This window comes from Citrus sinensis, chromosome 5 (genome assembly GCF_022201045.2).
Source record: "Citrus sinensis cultivar Valencia sweet orange chromosome 5, DVS_A1.0, whole genome shotgun sequence".
NCBI classification, from domain to species: domain Eukaryota; kingdom Viridiplantae; phylum Streptophyta; class Magnoliopsida; order Sapindales; family Rutaceae; genus Citrus; species Citrus sinensis.
In genome coordinates, this window is record NC_068560.1 from 10,547,122 (window position 1) to 10,563,539 (window position 16,418).

Sequence of the window (16,418 nt, forward strand, 5' to 3'; positions counted from 1 at the left end):
TTTAAATATTTATTAAATATAATTATAGTAAATTTAATAAAAAGAAGGGTAAATATAAAATGAAACATTATTTTATTTAATATAATTATATTAAATTTATTATTTATTAATATAATATTATTTAGTACAAAATTAATATTTTCTTAGAATAAACTATTTATTATTATTAATTATTAATATTAAATAAATAACGTACTATTATTTTTAAAATAAATATAATAATATTATATTATTAAATAAAGATAGCATATAGTAATATTTATTAATTCTCTATTAATATAATAATATTATTTTTAAGTAATTTTAACTTATAATCAATGCAAATTATTATTTAGTTAAATATAATAATAATATTTAAATAAATATAATATTATTTATTTTATTTTATTAAATATAAAATATTAAATTAAATTAAATTAAATTAAAAAAATGATAGAAAATGGAGAGGTGGGAGTGGATTCCCCACTCTAAAAATAGGTGAGGCCTACGGAATGAGATTCTCAATCCTTCCCTAATTAGTTGAAGTAAACACTGAAGTGGGAGGAATCCACACTTTTCACTCCCATTCCAAAAAATAAACACAGCATAAAGTGCTTTATGAAAAATCATTTTATTAACTATTTCTAATAACAAATCCACTTTTCGAAATGCTTAGTTCAATTTCTAAATAAATCAATCAATCAATTAATCAACTGCTTAAGTCATTCAGATTAAAGCTTCAAAGAGCGCAGAGAGAAGCAAACCTCGTGAGCGGAATGAGTGATTAGAAACACATCGTATTGCCTTTGATCAGAAGCAAAAGCTGCAGCAATGGCCTGCACTTGACAATTAATTTCAAATTAAAGCTAACAAAACAAAAAATAAAATAAAATTTATAATTAAAATAACATAAATCAATTTATTTTATGAAAACAAGAATAGAGACATTCATTTACAGCGATACGGTGAACATCACCCACGGTACCGAAGGCCGTGAATGCAGCAACTAATTTGAATTATTATGGGCTTAGTCGAAATGACCAATTTACCCCCGTTTACAAATTCTAAAACCTTGGGTTTGCAGGCAAGAAATTATCGAAAATCTGGCGAGTAGCTGAAATAAAAAATATGAAAAATACTTTTTCCAAAAAAAAAAAAGTGTTAGTATCGTTTGACTATCTAAACTATTAAATGATTATTATAAATATTATTGTCTAATATTTTATTATTATATTCTTACAAAATATTTCAATTTATTATATTTTCAACACCACTAATTGACCGATTAGTTGACTAGTAAAATATTAATTTTCATCCTTCAATAAAAATTTTTGTCAATAAAATAGGAATAACATAAGAAACAATATAATATTGAAAATGTTAAAATATAATCTGGCTAAAAATAATATGTAAAAACCTCTAAATTTAGTATTTGACACTCTATTTGTGTAATTATCAGTCAACTAACAGTGCTAATGAAAATATATTTGATTGAAAATTTTTGTAGAGATATAATAGGAAAATCACATGCATCAATACTTTTTATTGTCATTCATATTTTACAATTCATGAAATAGTCAAAAGATAATAATACAAAAATAAAGTTTTATTTACTTGATGCAATAAATAATTTAAGGACTTCTTGTTAGGGATGGCAAAAATCCCTATGGAGACAGGTACCCTCGGGGATTTTCCCTATTCGGGGAGAGTGTGAGGATAATTTCATACCCAATTTCTTATTCGGGGAAGGGACGAGGAAATTTTTTTACTTAATTTCTTACTCGGGGAGGGGATAGGGATGAGGTGGAATCCCCATCCCCTACTCATTTCCCCATTTTAATTTTTTAAAATTACTAGTAAATAAATAACAAAATTTAAATTATAAAATTATAAATATTGGTAAAAATAAAAAATATCAAAATATTAATATTATTAAACTTTTGGGCCTAATTAACTAATTAAAGTCCTAAATTTTTATTCAGGACATTAAAAAGACCGAGTAGATTCTATTAGCCCATTTTTTTTTATTTTAATATTCTTTAAATATTTTAAACTTAAATTTATTTTTTTATTTATTTTTAGATGTTATAATTGCCCACAACGAATCACAATTTTAATATCTAATCTAATCTAACATAATATTTGCCCTTGATTTGCTCCGATTTAACTATTGTGTTGTAAAGGGAATAGTCCACATTTATAAAGTGTCCACGCTACCATTGAAAAAGTTAATTTTGAATCTAAATTCGATTTTATTTGTAACAATTTTGTATTAGAATATTAATTTGTTCATAATAGTTTGTAAAAGAAGTTTGTATCCCTTGCATGCTGCGTTACTTACTAATTTAATGTATGTGACTTTTGTAATGGATATTAATGTAAGATATATTTCGAACTTTACTTTTATTTGAATTTTTTATTTTAATATGATTAACTCAAAATCGAAAAAAAAAATGTATTAGTTATTCGGGGATCGGGGACCCTCGAGGATCCCCTGTTATTATTCGGGGAGGGGATGTGGATTCTCTCAAGTAATTCTGACGGGGACGGGGACATACGCAAAATATCGGGGATGGGTATGGAGAGATTGGTCCCCTCCCCTCCCCATTGCCATCCCTACTTCTTGTAACAATGAAAGATTAGACAGAAGGGTGATTAAAAAAATTATCAATCACTTTAATTAAAATGTCCAAAGGTAGCGTTTGTTCTTTTGTATGAAAACTAAATAAGTCTAAATTTGACTGAAGCATGATTTTTGTAATATATGGATATAAGTGACATTATTAGATTATTTAACATTTATGTCCTTATAAGTCAAAACGAATAAAAGGATTAGGTTATATACTTTAGGAAATAAGTGTATTTAGTAGAGATGTATTTAGGATATAATACCTGCTTCTTATTTCAACTTTTTTCCATTAGAATAAAAGTCACAAAAGTTTATTTTTTCTATGCAGATGAAAATGTCCTAAAATCATACATAAAATTTAAAAAATAAACAAATAAATTTTAAAATAAAAAGTCTAAAATTAATAAAACTTCAGACTTTGAATGTTTTACAAACAAGTCCAAAGTAAAAATATCCTGACAAATTTTTGGCATCACTTTAAACTGTTTTTTTAAATTACCACCACTTTAAAACAACCAATACAAATCAAAACTAGTTTGAACTTATACATAAGTATCTTGATATCAAATGCACTAAGGGGTTGTTTGTTTTTTGTATAAAATCTGAATTTTAATTATTTTTAGATATTTACAGTTTTTATTTTATTTTTTTTATCACTTATGTCTGATTATAAGATGGTTAGGTCTGAATGAAAAAAATTAAATATTATGACTTTTATCTGAATGACAAAACATTTAAATAGAACTTTAATATTCTTTCTTATTAGTACCCATATTAAATAAATTTATTTCCTGCTATATAAATTCTCCTTTTATTATTTTTTATTTATCCCTTTTCTTATGTAAGTGTATTTAACTTTTTTTTGTGAATAAGAATTTTAAACATAATATAACTTTAGGTGAGTGTATTTTATAATAATTCCGTCTCTTTGTATTTACATTTACTATTTTTATAATAGATTATGAATTCTATTTAATACAATAATTTTATTTTAAATGATTAAACAACTATTAATTGACTTATGTGATTAACAAGAAAAAAATCAATATAATATACTAAAAATAACATTATAAGTATCACATATCAAAGTAAAAAATACGTGTGTTTGAAATATATTTTATTTTCATGTTTTATTAAGGTAAATATTATCAAAAAAATTTTACTAATCAAATAATTCATTTATAACTTGTCATGTGCTTAGCCAACAAATATAAATATTGTTAATATTTATGAAGTAATATCATATTTAAGATGTTTTCTTTTTGAAAAAAAAACAACAACTTGACACTCATATTCAGATATTGAAAAAATAAAAAATAAACATGTCATTTGGATATAGTATTTAGACCTATTCAGACTTCAACTAAATTCAAACCTATTTAGATTTTAGACAAAAAAAAAAACTACATAAGTAATTATTTAAAAAAAAGCATTAAGTAAGAGTTGCACAAAATATACGATTAGTTTTTTTTTTAAATATGGTTTTGGATCGTAGAAGAATTTAAAGAGAGGGAATAACATCTCAGACAATATCCTTTTGGAACAATTCTTAATAATTATTTTTTACATTATTATATTATTCTTTAAATAAGAACTTAATTAGTAACGATGCTCACATTATAGCAAGAAAAAAATTGTCATTTGAAATCTTTAATTAATTCATTATATTAACTCAATTTATGAGATATATATCATATGAGTTCAGCGGTTGGAATTCTACAAAATAATAACCCATTAAGGTCGTTGAGGTGTGACCCATGTAGACCTTCTAATGCTAAAATTAGATATCAAGGTAGTACGATAACAAATGAATAATAAGAAATAAAAGACGAGAAAAAACTTAGAGGAGATTACATCCTCTTGTCCGATATGCAATTTTCTCCTCCTCCTACCTTTGAGTGGTGACTACTCTAAGTAAAATAACACTTTTTTAACTCTTACTGTAAATTTTTTCTGACATTATTATTTCCAATTGTGCATTTTTTATGTTGTTCCTGTTTCTAATTTTCTTAGTATTTTGTTAGTAGAATTTTTTGTTTTCAATTGTCCTTTTGATGTTGCGGCTGTTTTCAATTGTCTTTTTGAAATTATTGGTCTAGTGTCGGTCGTGCCAATTGCAGTGGGTGATTAACCATTAGGTATGTTCAGTACTCTTAAATGCGTAGGTTTAGGTGGCTTTTTAACATTGTTAGTCTCTTGTTTCAATTAGGCGGATGTGCTCATATTGGAGGTGGTTATTTCAGCTAATACATAATTCAAATGATATTTAAACGACATAAGATGACGATGACGTTTTAAAACCGGGGCAGCAACATTAAAAGAGATATTTTTTATGGGAGTTCATTAACTGTAATTAAAAATATATTTATGATGACGGTTATTACACTGAACAATCATTATTTGCAGTATTTACATAAGTTGTAAAAAAATCGTTATTAAAAAAATACATTTAATAATGATTATTTAGATAACAGTTATGTATTACATTTTTTCATTAATTTTTATGATGGTTTTTATTCACAACTGCCATTAAATAGGTATATTTAATGATGGTTTTACGAAAAAAACCATTATTAAGACTATGTAACTACTGCAAATAATGAAGATTTTTAATTATAACAGACATCTTATATCGGCCATTAATGACTGTTCCTATATAAGAATCGTCATCTTTTGCATGAGTAGAAGAAAAAAATAGCAATTTAAAATTACTGCAAATAAAAATAAACGATTTTTAATCATAACAGTCACCTTATATTGACCTTTGATGAACCATCATCTTTTGCATGAGTAAAAAAAAATAAAAAATTAACAATTTAAAATTACTCTCCTTCAATTGTTTTTTAAAAATTAAAAGAAAAATGCTTCTCAGCGAGAATGCCGAGAGAAACGGCATATAGTAATGCCGTTTCCTCTTCCCCCCCCCCCCCCAACACGTGAACTTTTGCTCCTTTTGCTTTTTCCACATTTTTTACTCTTTCTCCCCCACGTTTGATTTCAGCTGAAAAGCACTACTCCTCACGTGAAAGGATTGAGTTGGGATTTTTCTCTCGTTTCACAAGCATAGAGAACGGCATTAGGGCAGGAGTATTTGCTCATTCATAACACAAGTAATTAATAACAAATTGATCTTAATAAATTCACCATTAACAGAAGTAATTGCAGCCTATAGTATATATAATTCTTTTGGCAAATGAATCAATAAACATTCGAACCTTGGTAGCAGAAGCAACTAACAGCCTAATGCCTCTCTATCATCAAGTTTGGAATGTGCATCCATTCTTTTCGGCTAAGACAAGAAAATAAACATTGAGAGTTGACAATCATCCAAAAAATCTTTTTCCTTAGTGTATGATATGAGAGAAGAAAATATAGTTGAGATTGTGCTACATTGTCAATATAAAACTACTTCAATTGCCACAAAAAATAAAAAATTATTACCAAAAAAAATAATTCCCAACAAAATAATAGCTAACAAAATAATTACCAAACAAAATTACCAAAAATTATCATAATTTAATTATTAAAATAATTATCAAAAAATAATTATCAACAATACAATTATCAAAATAATTCCCAACAAAATAATCACTCAACAGGTGCTAGCCTGCTAGTGCTCTGTCTGTGTATTCGCTTCTTCTTCCTTCCAATATTTCTCTTTAATTAAACATAAACAAGGGAATTAACAATGGAGAACGCTATTGAAACGCTTGCATTGAAGAAGAGTTGTCCCGCGCCTGAACCTGAATCATCACGCACCAGCTGCCAGCTTATTATGGCAATGGAGGAGTACAAAACGAAAACGCATCCTCAGCCTCAAGAATCGAGGAAAACTAACACCCCAGATCGGATTAAAGTGCCTAAAGCATTCAAGTACCCTGAAAGTGAAAGGTACAGGAGCCCAACTGATTCAATGATGTCACCTGTTACTAAAGGATTGCTTGCTAGACACAGAAAGGGACCTGCCCTTCTCCCACCTACCATCAATCACCAACAGATTCAAGAATTGCTTGTTCAGAATGTGGGCTTGCTTCGTAACTTATCAAAAAAAAAAAAAATCACTCAACAAAAATTAATTATCAAAATAATTATCAAAAAATAACTACCAACCAAACGGAGAGAGGGAGATGGAGAGAGACGAGGGAGACGAGGACCAGCAAGGAACACCACCGAGCAGCGAGCAGCGACCACCGAGTCGATCTGGAGTAGTAGCGAGCGAGGGAGAGGAGTAGTGAGCGAGAGGGCAGACGGGCACGAAGCTGGGGACACGGAGACGAAGCTGCTGCTGGAGTGAGAGGAAAAACGGAGCGAGAGGGGAGACGGAGACTGAGTAAAGCTGCTGCTGGAGTGAGAGGAAAAACGGAGCAAGATGGGGAGAGGAGTGAGAGGAAAAATGGCACCGTTTTTTTTTTTTTTTAATCCCGGCAGATTTTTAAATGCTTTTGTTTTGTTTTTTTTATTGAGAGCAAAAAGCTGAGGAAACGGCATTACTGTATGCCGTTTCTCTCGGCATTCTTTCGGCTTTTTAGATACCTAGCAGCACTTAAATTAAAATTTACGTATTCATTTTCACATTCTAAACTATACAAACATATTTAATATAGCTTTCTTCATCCAAAAAAAAATGCAACCCCATCAAATTTCTCATAAAATCTTCAGTAACTACTTTTCATATTCCATATAGGCAGCAACACAAACTCCCTAAGTTTCTTGCATCATGAAAAAAATGATTAGTCTTTAGCTAACTTATAAATAGTCATGAACACAACATTAGTAGAGGCACAGGCTAATTAATCTCAATAATTTACCCGTCATGACATCAAAACTAGAAATATAAACAGCAGAAAAAACAGCTTTTTGGAAGGGCATTTAACCGTTGCCTCCCTTTGTCATTGAATGAAAACATGTAAGAGCTAGTTTCCTAAATTAAATTATACAAAACGCTTGTTTATGTTAAAAATCAGCGAAAGGGAGAAAAAAGAAGAAAGATCTGAAACCTTCAGTGTTGTAAAAGCATTCCATGCAGTAGTACCTCTATTACCCACTTTCCATGCTCCTTCAATCTGTAAGCAGGCAAAAAGTCCTTAATAACTCAGTAATTTCTCCTTCAAAAGGTTGTTAAGTACCAATCACTAAAATACAATAAACAACAAATTCCTCAACTAATGAACAATCTTTAGACAATAGATACTTCGGAACTTTAGTTGTGAAGCTCAAGGCCCTAGCAACTTTAAGGAGATGCTTATTCTTTCTTTCGGCCACTCCATTTTGTTGTAGAGTATTGCTACAAGAACTTTGATGTAGAATTCCTTTCTCATCGAAAAAATTCCCTAACACATGATTTAAAAAGTCTTTGCCATTGTCACTCCGAAAAATCTTAATTTGAGTCTGAAATTGTGTTTGTACCAGAGTATAAAAATTTTTAAACACACTTTCAGCATCAGATTTATCTTTTAGCAAAAATACCCAACTCTAGTATGATCATCAATGAATGTCATAAACCAGCGTTTTCCAGAAAAGGTTGCCACTCTAGAAGGGCCCCACACATCACTGTGAAACATAGTAAATGGTTTTGATTTTCGGTATGGTTGTGGCAGAAAAACAGCACGACAATGTTTAGCGAGTAGAAGAACCAAAAACTGATCTTGATGGTTCAGCCCTTGTAGCTCGTGGTAATGAGCAACAAAGAGATAGACAAGGAGGCAAATCCTTCTAGATTGGCATGCTCTGATCAAAAAGCATTGAACCAGACTTAAACAGTCTGCAAATCCTTCTCACATAGTCAGAGTTTTCCAATGAGCTTCTGAGCCACCTACAGATTTCTACCATCAATCACAGACAATTACTGGATAGCACCAAACGTAGATACTGCGTGCCAATCTATTCGAAATCCTTTCTTCAGTTCATATCTACCATCAATAATACTATGAAAGATCAGTTCAGGTAAGCACAATTACTCCTAAAAAACAGAAAAGAGGCCAAGACTAAGTACATATTCTCACAATCTATGATCTTGTAAAACCATCGATCTAAATGGATTGGAAATCATCCGGTTAATTGCTGAAAGGTAGATAAACTAATGGAAAAATAAATACTCACATTAATCAATTCTTTACGAGCATCCTGGCTCATCTGGTTAATTGCTGAAAGGTAGATAGACTAATGGAAGAAGAAATACTCACATTAATCAATTCTTTATGAGCATCCGGTAGATAGACTAATGGAAGAAGAAATACTCACATTAATCAATTCTTTATGAGCATCCTGGCTCATCGTTACTTCTACGTTCTTTTATGATTAGTCTGGTTCAATGCTTCTAGATTGGCATGCTCTCCTTCCTTTTCTCCCAACTCTTCTAGCACCGTTTCCATCTTTTGCCGAACCTCTGCATCCCCATCATCGCCTGTGCTTCATCACATTTGATGTCCTTCTCAGTCGCTCATTTCCAGTTCCGGAGCTTGTTTTGCATCCAGCTGTTCTTCCAGTTGAATTATTTTTTTCATGAAGCTCCTCCTTCTGCATCTGTTTGAGATTATAAGTAGCAATGACAGTTATCTACCGTCTGGTTTTGGAGGAATTGATATGGATGCATTGTGGTTATGACCGGAGAATTAAAAAAGACAAAACTTCTGATCTTTGGCCAGTTTCCTAACATTGTCATCAGCCTTCTGTTGTTCCAGTGCAGCCAATTGAAGCAGACTGTTTCTTATTGCATTCTAAAAGAGCAATAAAATTCATTTTGCAACCTTCTATCATTTTCCGATACGACATATAAGACAGAAAGTGAAACATTCAATTACCAAGATCAGTACCCTTTCAATCTCCTCAGTAAGAGCTTTTCTATCATTCATTCTTTGCCTCTCGCTTTTCCAGTTCTACACCAAGTAACTCAAGCTCTTTCTTCGGAGCCTCCAGTTGCAACTTTAAGTTTTTGTGTTCCATGCACTAAGTTGTATTTTCTTTATCTCTTTGAATTAAGAAAACAATAAAATAAATTAATTAATTAAAGCATAAGTGAATGAGACCACACAATTTCAAGATATCATAAACAACCAGTTACTGTCAAAAATTCAGAAGGAGAAATCTCAGATATTCTTGCATGTAATCAAAGAATATAGGGTCACTGATTTTGTTCCTAGTAATTGAAGAATATGTAGCGATGCCAATAGAAACATAAAACGTATATAATTGGATTTCTGTGATCCAGTTCTTGAAAATTATTCAATTCTATGACAAGACCTACCTTCATTATACCCCAGAACAAGCCTATCTTTCTCTTCTATTAAGTTATCAATGGTGTTTGAAGACGCATCTTCCTTTCATCTCTTCCAAATGCTTGATCTTGACCTCAATCGTGTTTTTCAGAATAGATACAAGTAGATTCTAACTTTCGTGCCTCTTCCTCCATCTATCCAGAAATGGTTTTAAGGTCTCTGTTCCTGCATAGGTGTTCATAATGATATTTTTAAATTGCAGTCATCAAAGCAGGCAAACCATGCATAAAGACCAGATTTTATTACAAGCATACCAATCCTTTTTCCCATGATGATCTGCCTCATAAGCTTTTGCAAAGGCCATGGCATTATGTAAACCAGGCCAGTTTTTGTTGAATTCTACAAGGCACACCCTGAATGATCCAGAAAATTCCACAGTGATTGAACCCCGTGGGGTTGAACACTTACCTAATCAATTCATCCCTCAGCTTAGATCAACTTTCTCCCACAGACTGCCCGTCTTCCCCCCTTCCAGTAGGGATATTGACCACAATACCAATCCAAGGCCACACAAGCTTCTCATCACTGTAAACATTCAGAGGATCACCTCCGTTCACAGGTTTTGATTGACTGCCTGCACCACGTCAATCTGTTTCCAAGTATTTTGCAAGAGCTAGATGATTTGCCTTTTCTTTTGCCGTTCTTTTTACAATTGCCAATCTCAGAAGCATGTTGAAGGAGATCCCTATAAAGGTAACCTTGCTTTGTTTTCTTGGGACAGTAGGGGCAAGTAAAATTTTCATCCAAGATTGTGACATTGTAGTTTCAACTCTTCAAGTTTTTCATAAGATTTTATCTTCATAATCGACCATTCCAGAGTCACTTCTACACGAATCCTCTTCTGAGATGTGTGATCTATCAAACTTCCCACTGAATCTCAAATGATACCTGAATTAGAATAAAGTTAAGAAATGAGTCGTAGATACTATAGGAAAACGTAAGGTACCCATTCTTTCAGGTGAAGAAACAAAACAGCAACAATTTATCCACACACTATACATTTGTTAGATTTTATATCAGTGCCATTAAGTATAAAACATGAGCTCCAAAAGGAATTATTAAACATTAAACATTCCAAGACAACGATCCGTACTGGAGAAAAAGTTCATATAAGGCAAACAAAAATACCCATCAAGACATCGATTGAACATTTGTGTTAAATTAAATAAGAACTAATTATAAATAAAATTGTATTAAAGAATCTATTTATGTCATGACCCAACCTAGACCTGGCAAGATATTGTCTGCTTTGAGCCCACACAGTTTTGTTCCTGGGGCGCCCATGCACCCCAAAACGCGTCTTACCAATTAAGGTGTGGATCACTCCTTATAAATCCAGCATCTCTCTCGTGCTTTGTCGATGTGGAATTCGCCTAAGGTGTTACATACACCTCCCCTGGGGGACTCAGCATCCTTGCTGAGGTTTGCCCCACCATCGCTGAAGAGGACACGCAGAGCCGCTCTGATACCATAATGTCATGACCTAACCCAGACCTGCCAAGATATTGTCCGCTTTGGGCCTTAACAAGGCCCGCACGATTTTGTTCCTGGGGCGCCCATACACCCCAAAACGCGTCTTACCAATTAAGGTGTGATTCGCCTAAGGTGTTACAATTTACATCTTGACTTGACCATGGTTGTAAGTACATATGCCCCGATTTTGTTTTTTCAAAAATTTGGGCGTGTTAAGTAGTTTTATTGATGTTTTGATTAAAGGAAGATAAAAATATGGGCACATGAGATCGAGATATGTATTACTAAGAATAAGCTAGCCCTATGAGCATGAGGCTACGGTTCGTATTATAAAATTGAGGCCTACGGGTATGAGGCTGAAATAACATATTATAAGATCGAGAACCAGGAGTTTGAGACTCGCCGGCCACAACCGTGACGAGCAAAATCCTGGTGGTACCGGGCTAGAAATCCAGCAATTCGCGCCAATTGTGGTGACCTTTTGTGTTATAAACCTTAGCTTCGTGTGGCCGTACGTTTTTGGCTGCTTTCTAGCAGTGGTGAAGGTGGTATCGCCGCTGCCCTTTCGTTTATGTCATTGGGTCCAATGTCAAAAAGCCACACAGTTACAGTTGAAATGACAATGTATTCGTACCTGAACCAATCAAACACTTTCTCGTCCCACTCGACAAAACTTTTAACCACAACAGTAATTGAATTAGACAAATAAAAAAACCTGCCAACCACATTCAATTTATAACAATATTAATACTTTTATTACTACAAAACCTAACTTAGTAAATCACAAAAAATAACAAAATACAAATATGATACAATTACTTTAATAACATCTTGCAAAACAGCAAATGAACACAATTAGCACATTTTAAAAATTATTTATTTACTAAAAGCCGGCACATAAATACACACACAAAAGCACATCCTAATGATAAATAATTTTAATAATTAAGGTCAACTTGTCATGAAATAATTAAAAATTTGTTGCCATAAGGATAAAATTTTGACAAAATTAAGGAACTTCCATGCTCAAACATATTAAATTATGCAACATGTCCGACCATGTGCTACTATATAACAAAAAAGGACAAATACATAATTTTTAAAAACTTTAAATCATCAATTCCTAAAATCAAAACTAATAAACAAACAACATATCTTCTTAATCATATTTTATAAACACCCAGTGGAATTTTCTTAGTTATATTTGCAAATCATCGATTCATGTGTGCATGCTCGTCAAAAAGTAAATAAACAAATGATTCATGCATGCAAGCCTATCTAAATTAAAATCAAGTCAAGAACAGAAAAATCTGAAACAAATTGACAATTAGAGCTTTAAAAAAAATTAGAGGAAAGTGCAAGAACCGATATAGAGAGAGGGTGAGTGTTCTGACCTGATTACAACTTTTTATTTGCTCTTACTTTCTTCAATCTTTCTTTTCTGCTTCAATAATTTTGGTTCTCTTCTTTCTTAATGTGGGCTTTATATTCTTCGATCTTCAAGGTTTTCTTGTGCCTTTTACATTTTTTTGTCAGCTCAAATTGCTTATTTCATGCTGTGGGTTTTGCTTCGTTGTGCTTTCAATTTTGTTTTGCTTTGTTCTGACTCTTGCCTTCATGTTTGTTTTGGTTAAGTGTTTAGGTTTTCAAAAACTGGAGGGAAATGAAAACGGTAGCGAGGGAAATGGAAAGTCCATGTTGTATTATTAGAAACAATAAACGCTACCGTTTAGCTTAAGTGATATAAAAAATAAAATAAAAACATTGTCGTTTAGCTTCAGTGAAATTAAAACACAGCCATTTAAAATAATAAAAATTAAATAAAAAATCAAAATATACGCCCCTTAGTATCAGTACAATGTTATGATACTAAGGTATCAACAACCGCTGACACTCCTATGTTAAACACGCTAAAAATAACTTCAATTACCAAATACTGATACTTTTTAGTTTAGTATCAGCAGCTTAGTATCAGCGAAGATCATTTTTCTACTAGTGTGTATAAGTAACACTCATCTAAAGATTGTGGTTGCAAGCTCACCAAAAATATAATGTCAATGTCCACACTTGATCAACTGAGAATTTGCCAATATAAAGGCAAGAGATTTCATAAGTGGAAGTGTAGAATTTGAGAGACGGGTTTTATAGAGAAAATTGGTGTAAACCTAGAGTAAATTTTAGGGAAATGTGTAGTTAATAAGAAGAGATTTTTCTCCTTTTTTCTTTTGTTTTCAATTTTCTTATATTATACTTTACAAATTTATTAAATGAAAATGAGTGTCTTGCTTGCCAATATAAGCTGCTAACTTTCTAAGCTAAGGTAAAGGACGAAGCTCAAGGATTCAAATTGTGGATTGAATTACTCACTCAAGTGAGTTTTAAGTTAATTCTTTTTAATTACATGTTTATAAGTTATATTTTCTATTAGTTATTTTCTAGAGATTCTGAAGAAATTTCCATATGAATAATGTCATTCCCGTAATAATTCACTAGAAGCACTAGGAGAATGCAAATGATAGCAGCAATGCTAAAGATTCGAATGCCGTAGACCAAAAAATTGCTGAGCTGTCAGTAAAACTGCAACAAGCATAGGAACAGAATTAAGGAAGGGAAATGCATCCATACATCAATGCTTGAAAAATTCAAGTAAAGGTAATTTAAGGTAGAGAATACATAGTATTTATAATTGAAATACAAAAGCCATTAACTCAAACATTTTTAAACAAGTTACTAATGAAGAAGAAATTCTACAAGAATTTAAACAAGCCAGCATCAAGAAGTTTTGGGTTAAATCACCTGAAAACAATGATTCTGATAATAATAACTGCATCCATGCCACCAATTGCCAATATTTCATCTTCAGATGTTTCCCAAAGCCTTGACTATCCAGCTCGAGGAGGATGCAAATCTCTCCAAGCTGAAAGAATCATCGAGTCTATTCTGGACTGAAGCAAGCCCTTTCCCAAAGTAGACACTTAAATTGCTTGGTTGCTTTCTCAATATTGAATACAGAGACAATAGCAAACTAGTGACTGATATATTGATTCCAGCAGAAGTTAAAAAGCAGAAACGTCCATCACCTTCCACTTTATATGCAAGTTCTACCAATTAGTATAACAGAACATCAGGATTATATTATGTGCTGCAAAATCTAATCATTCTAAATAATCCTGAATTTACAAAATGCTGTTCCATTAAAGACATAATAGATTCTGATAAACCAGTGACTGTATGCAAGAACCACAATCTAGTTTAACGGTGCAGTAAACAGCTATGAAGCATTAAAACGTGTCATGGTAATAGAAAGTCTATTGTAAAACCGTAACATAAACCAAAAACACCATTAACAATGTGAAACAAGACCACACTCCATTGAATAAAAGTGCATTAAACAAGTCAAAGTTTTGGCTTTGCTAGGCTTGATTTAAGTATGTCTCTAAAGCCCCGTTTGGGGCGGCTGTGCTGTCAAATTGTTTAACAAGTCTTCTATTGTTTCTAATTTGACACGAATTAAGCTCAGATTCCAAAAGATAATCTTATTTCTCAAACGTCACCAATTTTATGAGTTACTTACACAACAAGAATCAAAACATGTAGAAATTATGACAATAACTGTGAATAAAGGATATTATGAGATATAGAATTCTCGTTTTAGCTAAAGTTGGGTACAAGATGATCCTAAAGAGAACAAAAAAGTAAGATTTGCAACTGACTTTTGTTAAAACCCACTCGACCCTATGGGTTAATGACAAGAACTAAATGAACTACCATAATTATTCCTCCATTTCTTCCTTGTACAAGAACTTGCAAAACACAGCAATATTTTTAAAGGCAAGAAGGTAGTAATATGGGCAAATTGGAAAGCTGGAATTGTGGAATGAGTATAAGAGATTAAAATTAAAAAAGAAAAAAACACAGCCGCTAAATCCAGTAACTAACAGAGGGCAAGCATAATGATAAATCCCTTAAAAGGAGAAAGCATTTTCTTATAGATCAGCAGGTCATCGTTCTTGCACATGATAACAGTAAACAACACAAAGCCTGTCATATTCTCCATATATATATATCTATATCGACAGATAAACTAGAATAGTATCATACTATCATTCCCTTTATCTCATATCAAATGCAATTAAAAGTGCATTAATTATCATATATGTTGAGTACATAAAGGCACCAGGTCGGCCATGCTACTGGTTCCGCCCCGGCACGGATCGTTTCAGCTATATGGTACGAGCAGAACACGGGGTTAAACAGGAGCCGACCCGAGATGAATGCGACCAGGAAAACATACCGACCAGAAGTATACGCCGAGCCGATACTCATCCCCAGGAAAGCGGGAACACGATCTCACAAAATCGCGGTAGTTGCGCTTCTCCCAGAACGGTTGAAGGACATGCGAGATCCACGTTTGCCCACAATCTAACAGTTAGAGTCCCATGAGGGGCTACCACCACCCGAAAAAGGAGGGATAAGGGGCAAACGAAAAACGTGGGACAAAGGGCGGCTATAAAAGAGAAAGACATCGAAGAAGACGGGACAGAAAAAATTAAGAGAGGGAAAACGCTGCCAAATTGCAATGAGACTATTTTCTTACAGATCTCGAACAAACTTCTTGAACCCAAATTATATTGTTTTCCCGTAAACACCTTGTGCTAACTTAGGCATCGGAGGGTTTACGCCGGCAAAACCACCGGCGTCTCTGATCCATTTTTGGTGAACGCAGGTCTAGTGAGAGAAAGGAGGGTGATCCCGGCCTTAGTGGTTCGAGCAACAGTCGATAACTTAAGCGTTGGTGAAAGAATCTGGTCGGTCCAAGGACGAGCAGATCTCAGCATCAACATTTTGGCGCCGTCTGTGGGGAGCTGAATAAAAAGCTACCACCAAGTTAGTAATTACCTGAGAAGTAGCGAACGATTGGATATGGATGCGTCAAGAAAGGATACTTTAAGGGAGGATAATGAAACGGTGGAAACAATCACTCTACGGGAGATTGCAAATGAAGCCCGAGAGAGGATGATGCAAGATAGACTGGAGCGGATGGAGAAACAAATGGAGACTCT